The 22,833-nt window shown below is 41.7% G+C and overlaps 1 non-coding gene across 1 annotated transcript; it reads right to left on the bottom strand.

The window, feature by feature from the left end:
• Positions 1–9,554: 9,554 nt before the first annotated feature.
• Positions 9,555–9,658, bottom strand: LOC130964631 (small nucleolar RNA R71). Its single transcript, XR_009080717.1, has one exon. It is a non-coding gene; the product is annotated as a small nucleolar RNA R71 (small nucleolar RNA).
• Between the last annotated feature and the right edge of the window lie 13,175 nt (positions 9,659–22,833).

The following is a 22,833-nucleotide window of genomic DNA, read 5'->3' as shown; positions in this document are numbered from 1 at the left end:
TCAGGGATTATCTTTTGTAACTTTTTCTTTCCGGGGCGACTTTGTCACGTCGGGCCCTGTCGAGTTACTTGATAATCCTCTTTTTTGGACCTCGTTTTAGGTCTCTTTCAGGGATTATCTTTTGTAACTTTTTCTTTCTGGGCCGACTTTGTCACGTCGGGCCCTGCAGAGTTACTTGATAATCCTCTTTTTTGGACCTCGTTTTAGGTCTCTTTCAGGGATTATCTTTTGTAACTTTTTCTTTCCGGGCCGACTTTGTCATGTCGGGCCCTGTCGAGTTACTTGAGACTCCTCTTTTTTGGACCTCGTTTTAGGTCTCTTTCAAGGATTATCTTTTTGTAACTTTTTCTTTCCGGGCCGACTTTGTCACGTCGGGCCCTGTCGAGTTACTTGATAATCCTCTTTATTGGACCTTGTTCAGGTCTCTTTCAGGGATTTATCTTCTATAAATTTTTTGTAGGAGTCCGACTTCCTCATGTCGGGCTCTTCGAAGTTATAGTAATCCTCTTTTATAGGGTTGGCCAGACCTCTTTCCAGGGCTTTACTTATAACTTGGGTTGTTGTGGCTGGTCCGACTTTTTATGACGGCCAGTCTTTAAGTTATTTTATAGCAATCCATTTTATTAGGTCCTCGTCAGGTCCTTTCTATGGATCACTTTCTATAGATTCTTGCATTATTCTGTTTTCATCTTTGTCGATTTTGTAGAATTTGGGTTTTTAGCCCTCGTTTTTATTGTGATCGCGCAGTGAATTCGATTTTCACTTTTTGTCGATCTGTAGCTTTATAATCGGGCGATGAATGTTTTCAGAATAATACAACTTGAGCGTTTGTAGAGAATCTGAACAAATTTTATTAAAGGAAAATGCAAATATACATGAGGAGTTAATTTCCTAAGTCGGGTGATTTGTAGGTCTTGGCGGGGTGCCTCGTTAAAAAACCTTTTTCAGGAAAAAGAGTGCGCCTTGTCCAAGATCTTTTATCACCCCTAGCTATAGTACCTTCTTAGGTTGTAGGCGTGCCATGATCTAGGAAGCTCTTGCCCGTCGAGTTCGGAAAGTTTGTAGTAGCCCTTTTCCAATACTTCTATGACTCGGAAGGGTCCTTTCTAGTTTGCTGCCAGCTTTCCTTCTCCAAGTCGAGTTGTTCCTATATCGTTTTGGATTAGGATAAGGTTGTTTTCAACAAAGGCCCGCTGTATTACTTTTCGGTTGTATCTGGAGGCCATTCGTCTTTTCAGCGCCTCTTCCCTTATTCGAGCTTTCTCTTGGATTTCTGGAAGTAAGTCGAGCTCTTCCCTTTGAAGTTGGGAATTGACTTTTTCGCTAAAATGGATTATTTTGGGTGATCCTTCTTCGACCTCTACTGGAATCATTGCCTCCATTCCGTAAGCTAATCGGAAGGGTGACTCCTTTGTCGTGGAATGTGGAGTCGTTCGGTACGCCCATAGGACTTGTGAGAGCTCCTCAGCCCAGGCTCCCTTTGCATCCTGTAATCTCTGTTTTATCCCTGCTAATATAACTTTGTTAGCAGCTTCGGCTTGCCCATTGGCTTGGGGGTGCTCAACAGAGGTGAATTGTTGTTTTATATTCAGGTCGGCCGCTAGTTTTCTGAAGCCTGCGTCTGTGAACTGGGTACCATTGTCTGTAGTGATGGAGTATGGAACTCCGAACCTTGTGACGATGTTTCTATACAGAAATTTCCGACTTCTTTGAGCTGTGGCATTGGCTAGGGGTTCTGCCTCGATCCATTTTGTGAAGTAGTCTATTCCTACTATGAGTAATTTGACTTGTCCTAATCCTTGAGGAAAAGGTCCGAGGAGATCGAGTCCCCATTTTGCGAATGGCCAAGGTGACGTTACGCTGATGAGTTCCTCTAGCGGAGCGGTGTGGAAGTTGGCATGCTTTTGACATGGCGAACATGTCCTTACAAATTCTGTGGCTTCTTTTTGTAGGGTTGGCCAATAGAATCCTGCCTGTAGTACTTTTTTGGCGAGTGCTTGCACTCCGAGGTGATTGCCACAAATGCCACTGTGTACTTCTTCTAAGATATCTTTAGTGTTGGAAGTCGGCACGTATTTTAGCAATGGTGTTGAAATTCCTCTTTTGTATAAAGTATTATTTATGATGGTATAGTATTGTGCTTCCCGTTTTAACCTCTTTGCCTCTTTTTCATCTGTAGGGAGGGCCTCTGTTGTGAGGTAATTAATTATGGGGGTCCTCCATCCCTGATCGCGACCTGTTATGGCTAGGACCTTTTCTTCTTCTGAGATTGATGGCTTCTGTAGAATTTCTTGGATAAGGCTTCTATTGTTGCCTTCTGGTTTCGTGCTGGCTAGTTTTGAGAGTGCATCAGCCCGGTGATAAACCCCATTTTGAGGGTTTATCTTGTGTTGATTTCAGGGGTTTTATCAATGATTCCACACGCTTTCTATATGAAAATACAAGACTTTGTGTTCCTTTCCTAATTTTGCCCCATGGATGAAAACATGCTTATTTTGCACTAAAATAGATACATTTCTAATCTTCTCTTGGTGCCATTCGATGCCGTGACCTGTGTGTTAAGTGGTTTCAGAATATAGGGCAGGGATGGACCGAAAGAGAGAGGGAGGACATGTGCAAAGGAAGGGAGCATGAGAATTGAGCTTTGGAAATTTCAGCATGGGCGCGTGCGCGCACTTGACGCGTCCGCGTGGATTGAGCAGCTAGAAGTCGAAGCCAAGAGCCAAGCCACGAGCCGGCTTGCTAGCGGCTAGGCCATGATCTTCAGTGGCGCGCACGCGTACATCACGCCTCCGCGCACATTACAAGATGCTTCGGTGGCGCGCACGCGTACATTGCGCGTGCGCGCCAATATTCGAATGTGATTTTTTTTAAGAACCACGTGACTTAGGCGTGGAGGCAGTTGGGAATCCCATTTTGGGGAAATGCCTTGGCGAGAAAAGCTTAAGAAGACCAAAGGAACAAGGGTTAAGGACTTTTAGCTCATTTTCTAGATTTTAGATATTTTTGGGGGGATAGTTAGTTACACTATTGGAGGAGGAGAGAGAGATTCCAAGCTCTCACTAGGGTTCATCTTCATCCAATTTCTGAATCTTCAATCACTCTTTGGTGAGATCCATTGCAATTCTCAATTCACTTTGTTCATGTCATAGATCTTCTTCTCCAATCTCAAGTAGTACTTGTAATTGCTCAATTCTCAAAGATCTAGGATTCAACTTTGTAGTTTTGGATTTTATCAATTCCTTGAGAATTTGATTTTCATCGTTGTTCTTTGATAATTGTTGTTAGTTCCTTGTGTTGCAATACTTTTAATTCTATTTTTCTTCTCATTTTTACTATGATTTTCATTCTTGCTCATCAAATGTTTGATAAAATGTCAACACTAGTTATGGAGTAGAAATTTCTTACTTGGCATAGGGTTTGGGCCATTAGAAGAAGTTGAATAGTTGTGTCAATTGTTGATTTGGAATTAGGGATTGCTAATCGACTTGGAGTGCACTAAAGCTAGATTTCCATGAGGTGAAGCTAGGACTTGTGACTCAAGTTGATTATTCTCATTTGACTTTCCTCTATACCTAGGGGTTAACTAAATAAAGCAAGGCCTAATTGTTGTCATCATTGAAGGAACTATAAGGATAGAATTTCTAATGCCAACCCTAAGCCAAGTCTTTTAATGATTGATTGTTTGTTTCCTATTACGTTGCTAAAACCTTCAAAGAATCCTAACAAGGCTTTCTAATCAATAAGATGCACACTTTAGCAATTCCAAGGGAGGACGACTCGGGAGACTAGTACTCTCGGTTATAGATCGTAGGATTGTTTGGTGCGAAGTTTAAGTGTCGATTAGACTATACTCACGATCGTATTCATGATTGAATTCTAAATCGGCATGCTAAATTTCGTTTATCAAAATGGCGCCGTTGCCGGGGAATTTTGCTTAGTGTGCCATGTTATTGTTTGGAATAAACGTGTGTATATATGTAGATAGTTGCATTTCATTGTAAATTGTTCAAGTGACTAAACCCTCATCGTTACCATGAATCTCATTTTCCCTTCATTGCATGACGCGTTCACAACCGAATCCGAGCTTAGTCCCCTTTGATCCGGAAATAGAACGAACTTTGTTTCATATTAGACAAGCTCGGAGGCGGCTAAAGTTTGGGAAAGGTGAAGAGGTTTTCACCACCTCAACCACCTTACTAAAAGTGAACATTGAACCGTCACTCAAGGAAGGCATTAGTCATACTTCTATTAATATCACTAACAACTCTTCTTTTGTTTTAGGTGCTAACACCATGGATGCTCCGAGGAGAGTTACCATCAAGGAAGCGGGTGCACCGGATTATGTCCTTCAACCCCTTCATGTAACTCACCCCAACTTGAATGCAAACTTTGAATTGAAGACCGCTTTGATCAACCTCCTACCTAAGTTTCACGGGCTTCCCGCTCAAGACCCTATTCGACATCTCAAGGACTTTCATCGTATATGCTCAACTACTAGACGGGAAGGATCCGATGAAGTTGCTATATGGTTGTTTGCTTTCCCTTTCTCTCTTGAGGACAAGGCTAAAGAATGGTTCTACACTCTATCTAGTGAAGTCACCTCCGATTGGGACTTACTTAGAAGAGAATTCTTGGATAAATTCTTGCCCCCGGAGAAGATGGATAGGCTAAAGAAGGAAATGTCTTGTATTGTGCAAAGTGAAACGGAACCCCTATACGAGTATTGGAAACGGTTCCGTAAGCTACTAGACGCATGCCCTAATCACATGCTTGACACTCAAGTATTGCTTGGATACATATGTCAAGGGATGCGAGAGCAAGACAGAACTCTCTTGGACACCTCTAGCAATGGTTCTTTGTCCAAATATAAAACAGCAGAGGAGGCATGGCAACTTATCATTGACTTAGCCGAATCCAATCAACATATGAGACGAAGAGTCAACCGCCCAAGAACCGTGAATGAGGTATCAACTAGTAGTGAAACCACCGCTCTAACTCAATCCTTGAGCGAAATGACATCCATCTTGAGGCAACTCCAATTGAACCAACAACAACCACAACAACCTCAATCATACCAACAACACTCCCCACCACCTCAACAACACAACCAACAATTGGTTCCTCAAAAAGTGTGTGGCATTTGTTCTTGCTACTCCCACTACACGGATGAGTGCCCGAGCCTTCAAGAAGATAACACCTTGGCGGCTACCCATAATTTCTATGACCGCCCAAATCAATGGTACTACCAAGGCGGTAATCCTAACCAAGGACACCCTTATCAAGGAGGAAGCTACAATCAAGGGAGTGGATACCATAATCAAAATTGGAGAGACAATCATCAACAAGGGAATAGGGACAACAACAACAATGGAGGAGGTCAAAGATGGAGCAACAACTCACAAAATTTCTCACAAAACCAACCATACAACTCACAAAATCAACCATACAACCAACAAAACCCACAAAGAAACTACCAAACATACCAACCACCACATCAAAGACCACCACCCAACCAATCACAAACTTCTCAACTCACATATGCAACCACCCCCTCCAACTAAGACGAAACACTCCGGACCATCATCCAAGGCCAAAAGGAACTACAAAACACACTTGCTTCCGGTCTCACCGGCCTCACCTCTACACTACAAGCTCTTCTTGCACGCATGAATACACCATTGATGAGCGGATAATTTATACGCTTTTTGGCATTGTTTTTAGGTAGTTTTTAGTGAGTTCAAGCTACTTTTAGGGATGTTTTCATTAGTTTTTATGTTAAATTCACATTTCTGGACTTTACTATGAGTTTGTGTGTTTTTCTGTGATTTCAGGTAATTTCTGGCTGAAATTGAGGGACTTGAGCAAAACTCTGAAAAAGGCTGACAAAAGGACTGCTGATGTTGTTGGAATCTGACCTCCCTGCACTCAAAATGAATTTTCTGGAGCTACAGAACTCCAAATGGCGCGCTCTCAACTGCGTTGGAAAGTAGACATCCAGAGCTTTCCCGCAATATATAATAGTCCATACTTTATTCGGAAATTGACGATGTAACTTAGCGTTGAACGCCAAGTACACGTCATGATCCGGAGTTGAACGCCCAAAACACGTCATAACTTGGAGTTCAAATCCAATAAATGCCTCAGCTCGTGCAAAGATCAAACTCAGCCCAAGCATACACCAAGTGGGCCCCGGAAGTGGATTTATGCATCAATTACTTACTCATGTAAACACTAGTAGCTAGTCTAGTATAAATAGTATAGTTTACTATTGTATTAGACATCTTTGGCCTCAGTTTTGTTTTATCATTCATCTTAGGAGACTATTGATCACGTTTTGGGGGCTGGCCATTCGGCCATGCCTGAACCTTTCACTTATGTATTTTCAACGGTGGAGTTTCTGCACACCATAGATTAAGGGTGTGGAGCTCTGCTGTACCTCAAGTTTCAATACAATTACTATTACTTTCTATTCAATTCTCTTTTATTCTTATTCCAAGATATACGTTGCACAACACTTTGATGAATGTGATGATCCGTGACACTCGTCATCATTCTCACCTATGAACGCGCATGATTGACAACCACTTACGTTCTACTTTAGGCCGGGCGCATATCTCTTAGATTCCCCAACAGAATCTTCGTGGTATAAGCTAGATAGATGGCGGCATTCATGGGGATCCGGAAAGTCTAACCTTGTCTGTGGTATTCCGAGTAGGATCCTCGGAATCCGGAAGGTCTAACCTTGTCTGTGGTATTCCGAGTAGGATTCCGGTATTGAATGACTGTGACGAGCTTCAAACTCCTAAAGGCTGGGCGTTAGTGACAGACGCAAAAGAATCAATGGATTCTACTCCAACCTGATTGAGAACCGACAGATGATTAGCCGTGCTGTGACAGAGCATTTGGACCATTTTCACTGAGAGGATGGGATGTAGCTATCAACAAAGGTGATGCCTCCAGACGATTAGCCGTGCAGTGACAGCGCATAGGACCATTTTCCCGAGAGGATTAAAAGTAGCCATTGATGATGGTGATGCCCTACATACAGCTTGCCATGGAAAGGAGTAAGAAGGATTGAAGGAAGAGTGAGTAGTGAAGTAGAGTTTCAAGAGGAACACAACATCTCCGTACACTTATCTGAAATTCCCACTATTGATTTACATAAGTATTTCTATCCCTTTTTATTCTCTATTTATTTATTAATTTTTGAAACCCAAAACCAATTTAATCTGCCTAACTGAGATTTACAAGGTGACCATAGCTTGCTTCATACCAACAATCTCTGTGGGATCGACCCTTACTCACGTAAGGTATTACTTGGATGACCCAGTACACTTGCTGGTTAAGTTGAACGGAGTTGTGAGCTTCTCTAACAGTGCCTGGAACTCTTTGATCACAATTTCGTCCACCAAGTTTTTGGCGCCGTTGCCGGGGATTATTTGAATTACAATTACGTGCAACTACAGCGCCAAGTTTTTCTGATCCGGCAACAACACCAAGTTTTTGGCGCCGTTGCCGGGGATTGTTCGAGTTTGGACAACTGACGGTTCATCTTGTTGCTCAGATTAGGTAATTTTCTTTTCAAAAATCTTTTTCAAAATTTTTCTTTTCTTTTTAGTTTTTCCAACCTTTATTTTCGAAAAAATAATAAAAATCCAAAAAAAAAAATCATAAAATCATTAAAACTAAAAATATTTTGTGTTTCTTGTTTGAGTCTTGAGTCAATTTTTAAGTTTGGTGTCAATTGCATGCTTTTAAAATTTTTCTTGCATTTTTCGGAAATTCCATGCATTCATAGTGTTCTTCATGATCTTCAAGTTGTTCTTGATAAGTCCTCTTGTTTGATCTTGATGTTTTCTTGTTTTGTGTTGTTTGTTGTTTTTCATATGCATTTTTTGTTTGTTAGAGTCCATGCATTAAAGATTTCTAAGTTTGGTGTCTTGCATGTTTTCTTTGCATCAAAAAAATTTTTCAAAAATATGTTCTTGATGTTCATCATGATCTTCAAAGTGTTCTTGGTGTTCATCTTGACATTCATAGTGTTCTTGCATGCATCTTGTGTTTTGATCCAAAATTTTTATGTTTTGGGTCATGTTTGTGTTTTTCTCTCTCCTCATTAAAAATTCAAAAATCAAAAACATATCTTTTCCTTTTTTCTCTCCAAATTTTCGAAATTTTGGGTTGGCTTAGTCAAAAATTTTCAAAATTAGTTGTTTCTTACAAAGTCAAGTCAAAATTTCAATTTTAAAAATCTTATCTTTTCAAAATCTTTTTCAAAAATCATATCTTTTCCATTTTTTTTATTTTCGAAAATTTTAAAAATTATTTTTCAAAATCTTATTCTTATCTTTTATATCATATTTTTGAAAATATGCTAACAATTAATGTGATTGATTCAAAAATTTGAAGTTTGTTACTTTCTTGTTAAGAAAGGTTCAATCTTTAAATTCTAGAATCTTATCTTATAGTTTCTTGTTAGTTAAAATTTTTCAAAATATCTTTTTCTTAAAATTTTTATCTTATCTTTTTATCTTATCCTTCTCAAAATTTTATCTTTTTCAAAATTTCATTTCAAAATATCTTATCTAAACTTCTTATCTTCTTATCTTTTCAATTTTGATTTCAAATCTTTTTCAATCAACTAACTAACTTTTTGTTTGTTTCTTATCTTTTTCAAAACCACCTAACTACTTTTCCCTCTCTAATTTTCGAAAATACCTCTCTCTTTTTTTCAAAAATTCTTTTTAATTAATTAATTGTTTTAATTTTAATTCTATCTTATCTTTTAATTTTCGAAAATACTAACCCCTTTTTCAAAATTATTTTTGAAATTCTCCCTCTCTTTTTTTATTCTATTTAATTATTTAATTACTAACACTTCTCTTCACCTCTCTTCATCTAAAAATCCGAACCCACTCTTCTACATTCTTCTCCCCTTTCTTCTTCTACTAACATAAAGGAATCTCTATACTGTGACAGAGGATTCCTCTTTCTTTTCTTGTTTTCTTCTCTTTCATATGAGCAGGAACAGGGAAAAAGGCACTCTTGTTGAAATTGATCCTGAACCTGAAAGGACTCTGAAAAGGAAACTAAGAGAAACTAAATTACAACAATCCAGAAACAACCTTTCAGAAATTTTCGAACAAGAGAAGGAGATGGCAGCCGAAAATAATAATAATGCAAGGAGAATGCTTGGTGACTTCACAAAGCCAACGTCCAAATTTGATGGAAGAAGCATCTCCATTCCTGCCATTGGAGCCAATAATTTTGAGCTTAAGCCTCAACTAGTTGCCTTAATGCAACAAAACTGCAAGTTTTATGGACTTCCATCTGAAGATCCTTATCAGTTTTTAACTGAGTTCTTACAGATCCGTGAGACTGTAAAGACAAATGGAGTTGATCCTGAAGTCTACAGACTCATGCTTTTCCCTTTTGCTGTAAGAGACAGAGCTAGAATATGGTTGGATTCACAACCTAAGCATAGCCTGGACTCCTGGGATAAGCTGGTCACAGCCTTCTTGGATAAATTCTTTCCTCCTCAAAAGCTGAGCAAGCTGAGAGTGGATGTTCAAACCTTCAAACAAAAAGATGGTGAATCCCTCTATGAAGCTTGGGAAAGATACAAGTAGCTGACCAAAAGATGTCCATCTGACATGTTTTCAGAATGGACCATATTAGATATATTCTATTATGGTCTATCTGAATTTTCGAAAATGTCATTGGACCATTCTGCAGGTGGATCTATTCACCTAAAGAAAACGCCTGAAGAGGCTCAAGAACTCATTGATATGGTTGCAAACAACCAATTCATGTACACTTCTGAGAGGAATTCCGTGAATAATGGGATACCTCGGAAGAAAGGAGTTCTTGAAATAGATGCTCTGAATGCCATATTGGCTCAGAACAAAGTGTTGACTCAACAGGTCAACATGATCTCTCAAAATCTGAATGGATGGCAACATGCATCCAACAGTACTAAAGAGGTAGCTTCTGAAGAAGCTTATGATCCTGAGAACCCTGCCATGACAGAGGTTAATTATATGGGTGAACCTTATGGAAACACCTATAACTCATTATGGAGAAATCATCCAAATTTCTCATGGAAAGATCAACAAAAGCCTCAACAAGGCTTTAACAATGGTGGACGCAATAGGCTGGGCAATAGCAAGCCTTTTCCATTATCTTCTCAGCAACAGGCAGAGAATTCTGAACAAAACACTTCTAATTTAGCCACTGTAGTCTTTGATCTGTCCAAGGCCACTTTCAGTTTACTGAGTGAAACAAGATCCTCCATCAGAAATTTGGAGGCACAAGTGGGCCAGCTGAGTAAGAAAGTCATTAAAACTCCTCCCAGTATTCTCCCAAGCAATACAGAAGAAAATCCAAAAGGAGAGTACAAGGCCATTGATGTAATCAATATGGCCGAATGCACAAGGGAGGAGGAGGACGAAAATCCTAGTGAGGAAGACCTCCTGGGACGTCCCTCAAGCAAGAAGGAGTTTCCTATTAAGGATCCAAAGGAATCTGAGGCTCCTATAGAGACCATAGAGATTCCATTAAATCTCCTTCTGCCATTCATGAGCTCTGAAGACTATTCTTCCTCTGAAGAGGATGAAGATGTTACTGGAGAGCAAGTTGCTCAATACTTAAGAGCTATCATGAAGATGAATGCCAAGTTGTTTGGTAATGAGACTTGGGAAAGTGAACCTCCCTTGCTCATTAGTGAACTGGATACCTGGATTCAGCAAATTCTACCTCAAAAGAAACAAGATCCTGGCAAATTCTTAATACCTTGTACCATAGGCACCATGACCTTTGAAAAAGCTCTATGTGATCTGGGGTCAGGGATAAATCTTATGCCACTCTCTGTAATGGAGAAGCTAGGGATCATTGAGGTACAACCTGCCTTGTTCTCATTGCAACTGGCAGACAAGTCATTGAGACAAGCCTATGGAATAGTAGAGGACGTGTTAGTAAAGGTTGAAGGCCTTTACATCCCTGCTGATTTCATAATCTTAGACACTAGGAAGGAAGAGGATGATTGCATCATCCTTGGAAGACCTTTCCTAGCCACAGCAGGAGCTGTGATAGATGTCAACAGAGGTGAATTAGTCCTTCAATTGAATGGGGACTACCTTGTGTTTAAGGCACATGGTCATCCCTCTGTGACAGAAGAGAGTAAGCATGAAGAGCTTCTCTCAGTTCAGAGTCAAGAAGAGCCCACACAGTCAAACTCTAAGTTTGGTGTTGTGAGGCCACAACCAAACTTTAAGTTTGGTGTCAAGACCCCATATCCAAACTCTAAGTTTGGTGTTGGGACTATACAACATTGACCTGATCACCTTGTGGCTCCATGAGAGCTACTGTCAAGCTATTGACATTAAAGAAGCGCTTGTTGGGAGGCAACCCAATTTTATTTATCTAATTTTTATTTTATTTTATTGTTATTTTGTGTTTTATTAGGTACATGATCATGAGGAGTCACGAAAAAAATCATAAAAATTAAAAACAGAATCAAAAACAGCAGAAGAAAAAAATCACACCCTGGAGGAAGCACAGGCGGGCGTTCAACGCCAGTAAGATGCATCTGGCCGGCGTTCAACGCCAGAACAGAGCATCATTCTGGCGCTAAACTCCAGAAACAAGCAACATTCTGGCGCTGAACGCCAGGAATGTGCCTAAAGAAGAAAAACTGGCGCTGAACGCCAGTAACAAGCATGAAACTGGCGTTCAACGCCAGAAACATGCTTTACATGGGCGTTGAACGCCCAGAATGTGCACCACACGGTGTTTAAACGCCAGAATGGTGTGCAAAGGCATTTTACATGCCTATTTGGTGCAGGGATGGAATTCCTTGACACCTCAGGATCTGTGGACCCCACAGGATCCCCACCTACTATATTCCCACCTTACCTCCTAATCCTATTTTTGTGATTACTCTTCCCCATGTCACACTTTCCAACACCCTTCACCAATCACCTCAATCTCTCTTCCCAATCACCCCCTTCACCACTCACATCCATCCACTCTTCCCCATAAACCCCACCTACCTTCAAAATTCAAAAACACTTTCCCACCCATTCCCACCCTATATGGCCGAAAATTCACTCTCCCCTTTCCCTATATATACCCTTCCATTTTACTTCATTTTCACACAACACTACCCCCTCTTCTTCACCTTGGCCGAACCTACATCTCTCCTTCTCCTCCATATTTTCTTCTTCTTCTTCTTCTCTTCTTTCTTCTCTTGCTCGAGGGCAAGCAATATTTTAAGTTTGGTGTGGTAAAAGCATAAGCTTTTTGTTTTTCCATTACCATCAATGGCACCTAAGGCCGGAGAATCCTCTAGAAAAGGAAAAGGGAAGACAAAAGCTTCCACCTCCGAGTCATGGGAGATGGAAAGATTCATCTCCAAGAGCCATCAAGACCACTTCTATGATGTTGTGGCAAAGAAGAAGGTGATCCCTGAGGTCCCTTTCAAGCTCAAGAAAAATGAGTATCCGGAGATCTGACATGAAATCCGAAGAAGAGGTTGGGAAGTCCTAACCAACACCATGCAACAAGTCGGAATATTAATGGTTCAAGAGTTCTATGCCAATGCATGGATCACTAGAAACCATGATCAAAGTATGAACCCAAGTCCAAAGAATTAACTCACAATGGTTCGGGGGAAATACTTAGATTTTAGTCCGGAAAATGTGAGGTTGGCATTCCACTTGCCCATGATGCAAGGAGATGAATGCCCCTACACTAGAAGGGTCAACTTTAATCAAAGGTTGGACCAAGTCCTTATGGACATATGTGTGGAAGGAGCTCAATGGAAGATAGACTCCAAAGGCAAGCCAGTCCAACTAAGAAGACTGGATCTCAAGCCTATAGCTAGAGGATGGTTGGAGTTCATTCAACGCTCCATCATTCCCACTAGCAACCGATCTGAAGTTACTGTGGATCGGGCCATCATGATTCATGGCATCATGATTGGAGAGGAAGTAGAAGTTCATGAGGTCATCTCCAATGAAATCTACAAAATAGCCGACAAGCCCTCACCCATGGCACGGCTAGCGTTTCCTCACCTTATTTGCCATCTATGTTACTCAGCTGGAGTTATCATAGAAGGAGACATCTCCATTGAAGAGGATAAGCCCATCACCAAGAAGAGGATGGAGCAAGCAAGAGAGACCCTTCACGGTTCTCAAGAGATGCATGAGGAAGCTCATCATCAAGAAATCCCTGAGATGCCTCAAGGGATGCACTTTCCTCCCAACAATTATTGGGAACAACTCAACACTTCCTTAGAAGATTTGAGCCACAATGTTGAACAATTAAGGGTGGAACATCATGAGCACTCCATCATTCTCCATGAAATAAGAGAAGATCAAAGAGCAATGAGGGAGGAGCAACAAAGGCAAGGAAGGGACATAGAAGAGCTTAAGAACATCATTGGTCCTTCAAGAAGAAGACGCCACTAAAGGTGGATTCATTCCTTGTTCTTATTTCTTCTGTTTTTCGGTTTTTTTTATGTTATATGTCTATTTATGTTTTGTGTCTCTACTTCATGATCATTAGTATGTAGTAACTATGTCTTAAAGTTATGAATAAATTCTATTAATCCATCACCTCTCTTAAAAGAAAAATGTTTTAATTCAAAAGAACAAGAAGTACATGAATTTCGAAAATTGTCCTTGAATTTAATTTAATTATATTGATGTGGTGACAATAATTTTGTTTTCTGAATGAATGCTTGAACAGTGCATATGTCTTTTGATCTTGTTGTTTATGAATGTTAAAATTGTTGGCTCTTGAAAGAATGATGAACAAAGAGAAATGTTATTGATAATCTGAAAAATGATGAAATTGATTCTTGAAGCAAGAAAAAGCAGTGAAAGAACAAGGCTTGCGGAAAAAAAAAAGGTGGCAAAAAAAAATAAAATAGAAAGAAAAAGAAAAAGCAAGCAGAAAAAGCCAATAGCCCTTAAAACCAAAAGGCAAGGGTAAAAAGGATCCAAGGCTTTGAGCATCAATGGATAGGAGGGCCCAAGGAAATAAAATCCAGGCCTAAGCGGCTAAATCAAGCTGTCCCTAACCATGTGCTTGTGTCACGAATGTCCAAGTGAAAAGCTTAAGACTGAATGGTTAAAGTCGTGATCCAAAGCAAAAGAGTGTGCTTAAGAGCTCTGGACACCACTAACTGGGTACTCTAGCAAAGCTGAGTCACAATCTGAAAAGGTTCACCCAGTCATGTGTCTGTGGCATTTATGTATCCGGTGGTAATACTGGAAAACAAAGTGCTTAGGGCCACGGCCAAGACTCATAAGTAGCTGTGTTCAAGAATCAACATGCTTAACTAGGAAAGTCAATAACACTATCCGAAATTCTAAATTCCTAGAGAAGCCAATCATTCTAAACTTCAAAGGAAAAAGTGGGATGCCAAAACTATTCAGAAGCAAAAAGCTACAAGTCCCGCTCATCTAATTATAATTAATATTCATTGATATTTTGGAATTTATAGTATATTCTCTTCTTTTTATCCTATTTGATTTTCAATTGCATGGGGACAAGCAACAATTTAAGTTTGGTGTTGTGATGAGCGGATAATTTATACGCTTTTTGGCATTGTTTTTAGGTAGTTTTTAGTAAGTTCAAGCTACTTTTAGGGATGTTTTCATTAGTTTTTATGTTAAATTCACATTTCTGGACTTTACTGTGAGTTTGTGTGTTTTTCTGTGATTTCAGGTAATTTCTGGCTGAAATTGAGGGACTTGAGCAAAACTCTGAAAAAAGCTGACAAAAGGACTGCTGATGCTATTGGAATCTGACCTCCCTGCACTCAAAATGGATTTTCTGGAGCTACAAAACTCCAAATGGCGCGCTCTCAACGGCGTTGGAAAGTAGACATTCAGATCTTTCCAACAATATATAATAGTCCATACTTTATTCGGAAATTGATGACGTAACTTAGCGTTGAACGCCAAGTACATGCTGCTGTCTGGAGTTAAACGCCAGAAAAACGTCATGATCCGGAGTTGAACGCCCAAAACACGTCATAACTTGGAGTTCAACTCCAATAAATGCCTCAGCTCGTGGATAGATCAAACTCAGCCCAAGCATACACCAAGTGGGCCCCGGAAGTTGATTTATGCATCAATTACTTACTCATGTAAACCCTAGTAGCTAGTCTAGTATAAATAGGATAGTTTACTATTGTACTAGACATCTTTGGTCTCAGTTTTGTTTTATCATTCATCATAGGAGACTATTGATCACGTTTTGGGTGCTGGCCATTCGGCCATGCCTGAACCTTTCACTTATGTATTTTCAACGGTGGAGTTTCTGCACACCATAGATTAAGGGTGTGGAGCTCTGCTGTACCTCAAGTTTCAATACAATTACTATTACTTTCTATTCAATTCTCTTTTATTCTTATTCCAAGATATACGTTGCACAACACTTTGATGAATGTGATGATCCGTGACACTCGTCATCATTCTCACCTATGAACGCGCGTGATTGACAACCACTTCTGTTATACTTTAGGCCGGGCGCATATCTCTTAGATTCCCCAACAGAATCTTCGTGGTATAAGCTAGATAGATGGCGGCATTCATGGGGATCTAGAAAGTCTAACCTTGTCTGTGGTATTCCGAGTAGGATCTTGGGAATCTGGAAGGTCTAACATTGTCTGTGGTATTTCGAGTAGGATTCCGGTATTGAATGACTGTGACGAGCTTCAAACTCCTGAAGGCTGGGCGTTAGTGACAGACGCAAAAGAATCAATGGATTCTACTCCAACCTGATTAAGAACCGACAGATGATTAGCCGTGCTGTGACAGAGCATTTGGACCATTTTCACTGAGAAGATGGGATGTAGCTATCAACAAAGGTGATGCCTCCAAACGATTAGCCGTGCAGTGACAGCGCATAGGACCATTTTCCCGAGAGGATTAAAAGTAGCCATTGATGATGGTGATGCCCTACATACAGCTTGCCATGGAAAGGAGTAAGAAGGATTGAAGGAAGAGTGAGTAGTGAAGTAGAGTTTCAAGAGGAACACAGCATCTCCATACACTTATCTGAAATTCCCACTATTGATTTACATAAGTATTTCTATCCCTTTTTATTCTCTATTTATTTATTAATTTTCGAAACCCAAAACCAATTTAATCTGCCTAACTGAGATTTACAAGGTGACCATAGCTTGCTTCATACCAACAATCTCTGTGGGATCGACCCTTACTCACGTAAGGTATTACTTGGATGACCCAGTACACTTGCTGGTTAAGTTGAACGGAGTTGTGAGCTTCTCTAACAGTGCCTGGAACTCTTTGATCACAATTTTGTCCACCAACCATCAAATCCCACCCCTCAACCCCCAATCCAAAGTGTCATTCCCTCTCAACCTCAACCAAATCCTAAGGGGGGCATCAATGCCATCACCCTTAGATCCGGAACACAATTAAAAGAGAAGGGAGCAAAGGACTCAAATCCTATCACAACCGCCCAAGAGGATGAGAGAATAGATATAGAAGAGGTAGTGGAAGAGGAGACACCACAAGTCATAGTTGAGGATGAAGCCCAACCAACAAAGGAGACCCCCAAGGCCAAGAGAACCTTAGAAGAAGAAATTGCTCAACCACTCCCATTTCCAACACTTGCAAAGAAAGCTAGAAAGCGCATAGAACTCGACCCCAAAATGGTAGAAATGTTCAAGAAAGTTGAGGTAACCATCCCCCTCTTTGATGCTATCCATCAAGTTCCTAGATATGCAAAATTCCTTAAAGATCTATGCATGAACAAGGATAGAATTCTTGAATTGGAAACCATCCCATTGGGGAGTTCTATTTCCGCTTTAATGGGAGCATTGCCCGAGAAGTGTGATGATCCGGGCCCTTGTATGGTCACTTGCACCGTTAATGGAGTTCAATTTATAGATTCTATGTGTGACCTCGGAGCATGTGTTAGCATCATGCCGCTCTCCGTCTACCGGGTATTGAAGTTGCCTCCACTAAAAAGGTCGACGGCAAGATTTGTCCTAGTGGATAAAAGCATAATAACCGTGACGGGTGTTGCGGAAGACGTATTGGTGAATATCAAAGGGTTGGTGTTTCCGATCGACTTCTATGTCCTTAAAATGCCATCAAGCAAGACCGAGAGAGCATCATCTATCCTACTTGGAAGACCATTTTTGAGAACTTCTAGATTTAAGCTAGATGCCTACTCGGGGACCTACTCATTTGAAATAGATGGGAGAGTCATAAGTTTTAGCCTAGAAGAAGCAATGAAGCATCCACCGGAGAATCACTCTCTATTTCGGTGTGACCCAATTGACAACATGGTTGCCGAAGTGCACCTTGCAAAGTTAGATGAGAAATACATGATTGAAGAAGCAAATGAAGGTCCAAGCAAACTAAACACCACACACCATACAAACCATCCGAAAACTCAAACTTCAAAGAATGACAAAAAGATGGAATTGAAGCCACTACCACCCCACTTAAGGTACTCATATCTTGATGAAGCCCAAAAGCTCCCCGTGATAATTGCAAAAGAGTTAACTCCTCAACAAGAAGAAAAATTGTTAGATGTATTGAGGAAAAACAAAAGGGCAATTGGGTGGAGTTTGGCGGATCTAGTGGGAATAAGCCCCCAAGTATGCGAGCACCGCATATTTCTTGAAGAAGGAGCAAGACCGGTCCGACAACCTCAAAGGAGACTTAATCCAACCATTCTTGAGGTTGTGAAAAAAGAAGTCACTAAGCTACTTGAAGCGGACATCATCTATCCTATCTCGGATAGCGAGTGGGTAAGCCCGGTCTAAGTAGTGCCAAAGAAGTCCGGGGTGACAACAATCAAAAACGAAAGTGGTGAACTTATAGCAACAAGAGTGCAAAATTCTTGGAGAGTATGCATAGACTACCGAAGGTTGAATGCGGCCACAAGAAAAGATCACTTCCCACTACCATTCATTGATCAAATGCTTGATCGATTAGCCGGTAAATCATATTATTGCTTTCTTGATGGTTACTCCGGATACTTCCAAATTCACATTGCTCTAGAGGACCAAGAAAAAACCACATTTACTTGCCCCTTTGGAACGTATGCTTACAAGCGTATGCCATTTGGCCTATGCAATGCACCGGCAACGTTTCAAAGATGCATGATGAGCTTATTTGCGGACTTTCTAGAGCAATGTATGGAAGTTTTCATGGACGACTTTAGTGCGTACGGTGATTCATTTGAGCATTGCTTAGGTAACCTTGAAAAAGTCTTAGAGAGATGCACCAAAACAAACCTTGTCTTGAATTTTGAAAAATGTCATTTCATGGTCAAACAAGGCATTGTTTTGGGACACATAGTCTCAAAAGAAGGCATCTCCGTAGATCCAGCAAAAATAAATGTCATATCTAGTTTACCTTACCCCTCCTCCGAGAGGGAAGTCCGCTCTTTTCTTGGACATGCAGGATTCTACCAGAGATTCATCAAAGACTTTAGCAAGGTGGCCTTACCTCTCTCTCGACTACTACAAAAGGACACTGAATGTGAGCTGAGCAAGGAATGTATGGAAGCATATGACAAACTTAAAGTAGCATTGACACAAGCTCCTATTGTGCGAGGACCGAATTGGACTCAACCATTTGAAATCATGTGTGATGCTTCGAATTATGTGATAGGAGCCGCGTTAGCACAACGCGAGGGTAAGATTCCCTATGTCATAGCTTATGCCTCCAAAACACTAGATGGAGCCCAATCCAACTACACTACTACCGAAAAGGAACTCCTAGCTATTGTTTTTGCTTTGCACAAGTTCCGAGCCTATCTTCTTGGTTCCAAGGTTGTAGTGTACTCGGATCACGCGGCACTAAAGTATTTGTTGGCCAAAAAAGAATCAAAACCGAGATTAATTCGTTGGGTGCTTTTGTTACAAGAATTTGACTTGGAGATCAAGGATAGGAGTGGTTCCCAAAACCTAGTGGCGGACCATCTAAGTAGCCTCGAACACACAAAAGGTGACACCACTCCTATCAATGACTCCTTTCCTTTAGATGCTTTGCACGCAATCTCGGAAGAAGTTCCTTGGTATGCCCCAATAGCAAACTACTTGGTTTCACGCACTTTCCCTCCCAATCTCAACAAACACCAAAAGGATAAGCTGAAAAGCGAATCCAAATACTATGTTTGGGACGATCCCTATTTGTGGAGGTGTGGAGCAGACCAAATAGTGCGACGGTGCATACCTCAAACCGAATTCCAAGCAATCTTGGACGCTTGCCATGCTTCCGAAGGAGGTGGCCACTATGGCCCCCAAAGAACGGCAAGAAAGGTCCTTGATTGCGGATTTTGGTGGCCAACCCTTCTCAAAGATTCTTCTCTCTATTGCAAATCTTGTCCCCAATGCATTCGGTTTGGAAATATTTCTAAGAAGGATGAAATCCCCCAACAAAATATGCTTTTTGTGAAATCTTTGATGTATGGGAAATCGACTTCATGGGACCATTTCCAAATTCCAATGGCTTTCTCTACATCTTGTTAGCCGTCGATTATGTGTCAAAATGGGTGGAGGCAATCCCCACCCGAACGGATGACGCTCATGTTGTTTATTCTTTTGTGAGGAACAATATCATTTGTCGCTTTGGCTCCCCAAGAGCAATCATAAGTGACCAAGGATCCCACTTTTGCAACAAAAAAATGGACGACCTCATGAGAAAGTATGGCATCATACACAAAGTCGCCACGGCTTACCACCCTCAGACAAATGGCCAAGCCGAAGTTTCTAACCGGGAAATCAAACATGTGTTGGAAAGGATTGTGAAGCCGAATCGAAAGGATTGGAGCACTAAACTCTCCGATGCACTTTGGGCTTATCGAACGGCTTACAAAATACCCATTGGCATGAGCCCCTTTAGGCTTGTATATGGTAAAGCATGCCACTTACCGGTAGAAATCGAACACAAAGCTTATTGGGCCATAAAGGAATGTAATATGAGCTTGGGTGGAGCCGGAGTAGAGAGAAAGCTTCAATTAGCGGAATTGGAATGCTTAAGATTAGAAGCTTATGACAACTCTAGACTTTACAAGGAAAAGATGAAAGCCACCCATGACAAGAACATTAGGAGAAGGGAATTCCGACCCGGAGAACTAGTCCTTCTTTACAACTCAAGGTTGAGATTACTACCCGGAAAGCTTAGATCAAGGTGGGATGGACCCTACCAAGTGGAGAAAGTAGAACCATATGGGGTCTACCACTTGCGCCACCCATCAAGTTCGGACATTTTCAAGGTAAATGGGCACCGTCTCAAATTGTATCATGGTGAGCAAAGAAAGAACTCCAAGGAATTTGAAGTATTCCTCTTGAGGGATGCACCTCTTGAACAAGAACTTTGAGCTAGTGAAAGTCCAACTTAAGGACGGTAAACAAAAGTGCTAGGTGGGAGACACCCCACCATGGTAAGATCTTCCTTTGTACATAGCCATTGCATCATTCTTTGATTGACACTTGCTTAACATTTGACTTCATGTTTGTTAGCAAGATTTCAATTCTAATTCTGCTTCATTTGTTGAGTTCATTGGTAGTTTATCAAGTTAAAATGCCCTTCTATAGTGCTTAAGTGGCTGTTTGGAGGGTTGGAATGCTATAAGTGGTGCAAAAACATGCAAACTTTTGAAAAGGCACCATTCTGCGCGTCCGCGCACCTGGCGCGTGCGCGCCCTTGAGGCATTTGACGAGGTGCGCGTCCGCGTGGGTTGCGAAAAACACCCCTCCATACATTTTCCAGAGAGTTACGCCCACACCACGCCAGCACCATGCCTGAGGCATAGGCCACTTACGCGTGCGCGCACATGGCGCGTACGCGCGCTTGGGCGAAATCTGCAGATCGACGCGTTAGCATACCGTGCACGTCCGCGTCGATCACCCTTTTGCACTCTTGATACATATTCCAGAGAGTTAGGCCACTCTCGGGCCCGCACTAAGCCACCGGCCCAGCACCTCTGCCGCGTGCGCGCACCTGGCGCGCACGCGTCCATATGCTAGCAACACGAGGTGCGCGCGCGCGCCTAGGCTGCGCACGCGTCCCTCGTTCTGCACCCTCCTCTAGGCCACTCCTCAGAGAGTTAGGCCCACCCCAGGCCCGTCTCATGCCTGGGGCATAACCACGTTGACGCGCGCGCCAACAGCCCTGCAGCCAACTTCTGGTACCTCGTCCAGAGAGTTGTGCCACCTCTAAGCCACCCCTGTGCTACCAGCCCAAGCGCATGGGCACGTGCGCGCAACGTACGCGCGCGCGCCCCCACTCCACCTCGCTCCCTTGCGCGCGTGCGCCCCCACTCCACCTCGCTCCCTTGCGCAAGCGCGCACGCGCGGGTGATCGATGCCAACTTAATAGGGAGCATACTTGCCCCCTTCATTCTTCTTCTCCTTTCCCTCTTCTTCTTACTCTTTCTACTACCCATCCACCTACTACCATTTCTTCTTCCAGTCAACCACCTCCTACCACCTACCTCCGGTGGCCCCACATTACCCCTCCACTCTCCATCACTCCACTCTACAACTTCTTCTTCCATATCCTCTTCCATCTCTCAAGGTACTATACTAAGCTACCCTCTTACTCCACCTCTCTCTTTTTTATTCTTAATCATTTAGTTTCATTTTCTTTTAGGTAGTTTCTTTACTTTTCTCCTCCCTTTTTTTTAGTTACTTCTTTGAGGTGTTTTTGTTTTTTTCAATTTAACTCTTCATAGGCATTTGGGTCCTAACTTCTCTTGCATTGGTAGATGAGATGTGTTGCTTGATTTTCTTACAACCACTGTGCACTGTAGTCATTAATAATGGATTGTGGAATGTTACATTGCTTTCACCTTCATCTAATCACATACTACAAAAAGGATGCACGCCAAGTGTTCGACGAAAGGCATACTTGAGTTTTGAGCTCATTTTGACTAAATTGCCTCTCAACTAATCACTTTTGGGTGCATCCCCACATTCTCCAATCCATCTACTCACCTTTTCATAACTTGCTTCCCACTTTTGGTATTTGAGGGTGTATGCTTCTCATGCTTCTTACTTGCATGCTTAAACTACCTTTGCACCACATGCAAATGATTTGCCTTGCTCGTCACATGTTATCTTAGTTACATGTTGCAGCTGTCATGTAATAATGATACCCATATTCTATGGCATACCTTTTCATTGCATAATCGCATTCAATTACGCTTCTTTGGGTTTGATGTTATCCCCTTTCTTTGCTATCACAGGATGGTCATCAAAAAGAACAAAGGGAAAGCCCCGAAGAAGCCAGCTTCCAATAGAGCGCGCCAAGAACTAACGGCCAAGCCACTCCTGAAGAAGGCTAAGGGCCCCGTTGATGTTCTAGAGAAGGACAACCCTCCAAAGGATTCAAATAAGTTCCCTAACCGCTACTACGAACTTGTTTACTCAAGAATGATTGAAAGGAATTATCACCCGGAGCCCCTTCTAGTCCTACCGGCTCACCTCACTCTGATTGTGATGCCACACATTGACCGGAGGCAATGGAGGTTCCTCTTGAGGCAACCAAAGGAGGCCAATCTCTCATGGGTGGTAGAATTCTACTCCAACTACCACTCACCCCTTCTCACATCAATATTTGTGCGCCGGAAGAAAGTGTCAGTCACAGTGGAAACCATCCGAGAAGTCCTTGGGATTGGGCCGTTGACGGATGGATATGATGCCTACCAAGAAGCCTTGACTACATGCGATGACCGTGCGTTCGATTGGAGCGCGATCCTCCGCGTAATTGCTTCACCCGACGCATATTGGATTTGGGGGACCATAAAGCAAAGACCAAAGGGTTTAGA

This window comes from Arachis stenosperma, chromosome 2 (assembly GCF_014773155.1).
Source record: "Arachis stenosperma cultivar V10309 chromosome 2, arast.V10309.gnm1.PFL2, whole genome shotgun sequence".
Classification (NCBI taxonomy): Eukaryota; Viridiplantae; Streptophyta; class Magnoliopsida; order Fabales; family Fabaceae; genus Arachis; species Arachis stenosperma.
The sequence above is the reverse complement of the archived record's forward strand: the minus strand, read 5'-3'. Positions and strand labels throughout refer to the sequence as shown.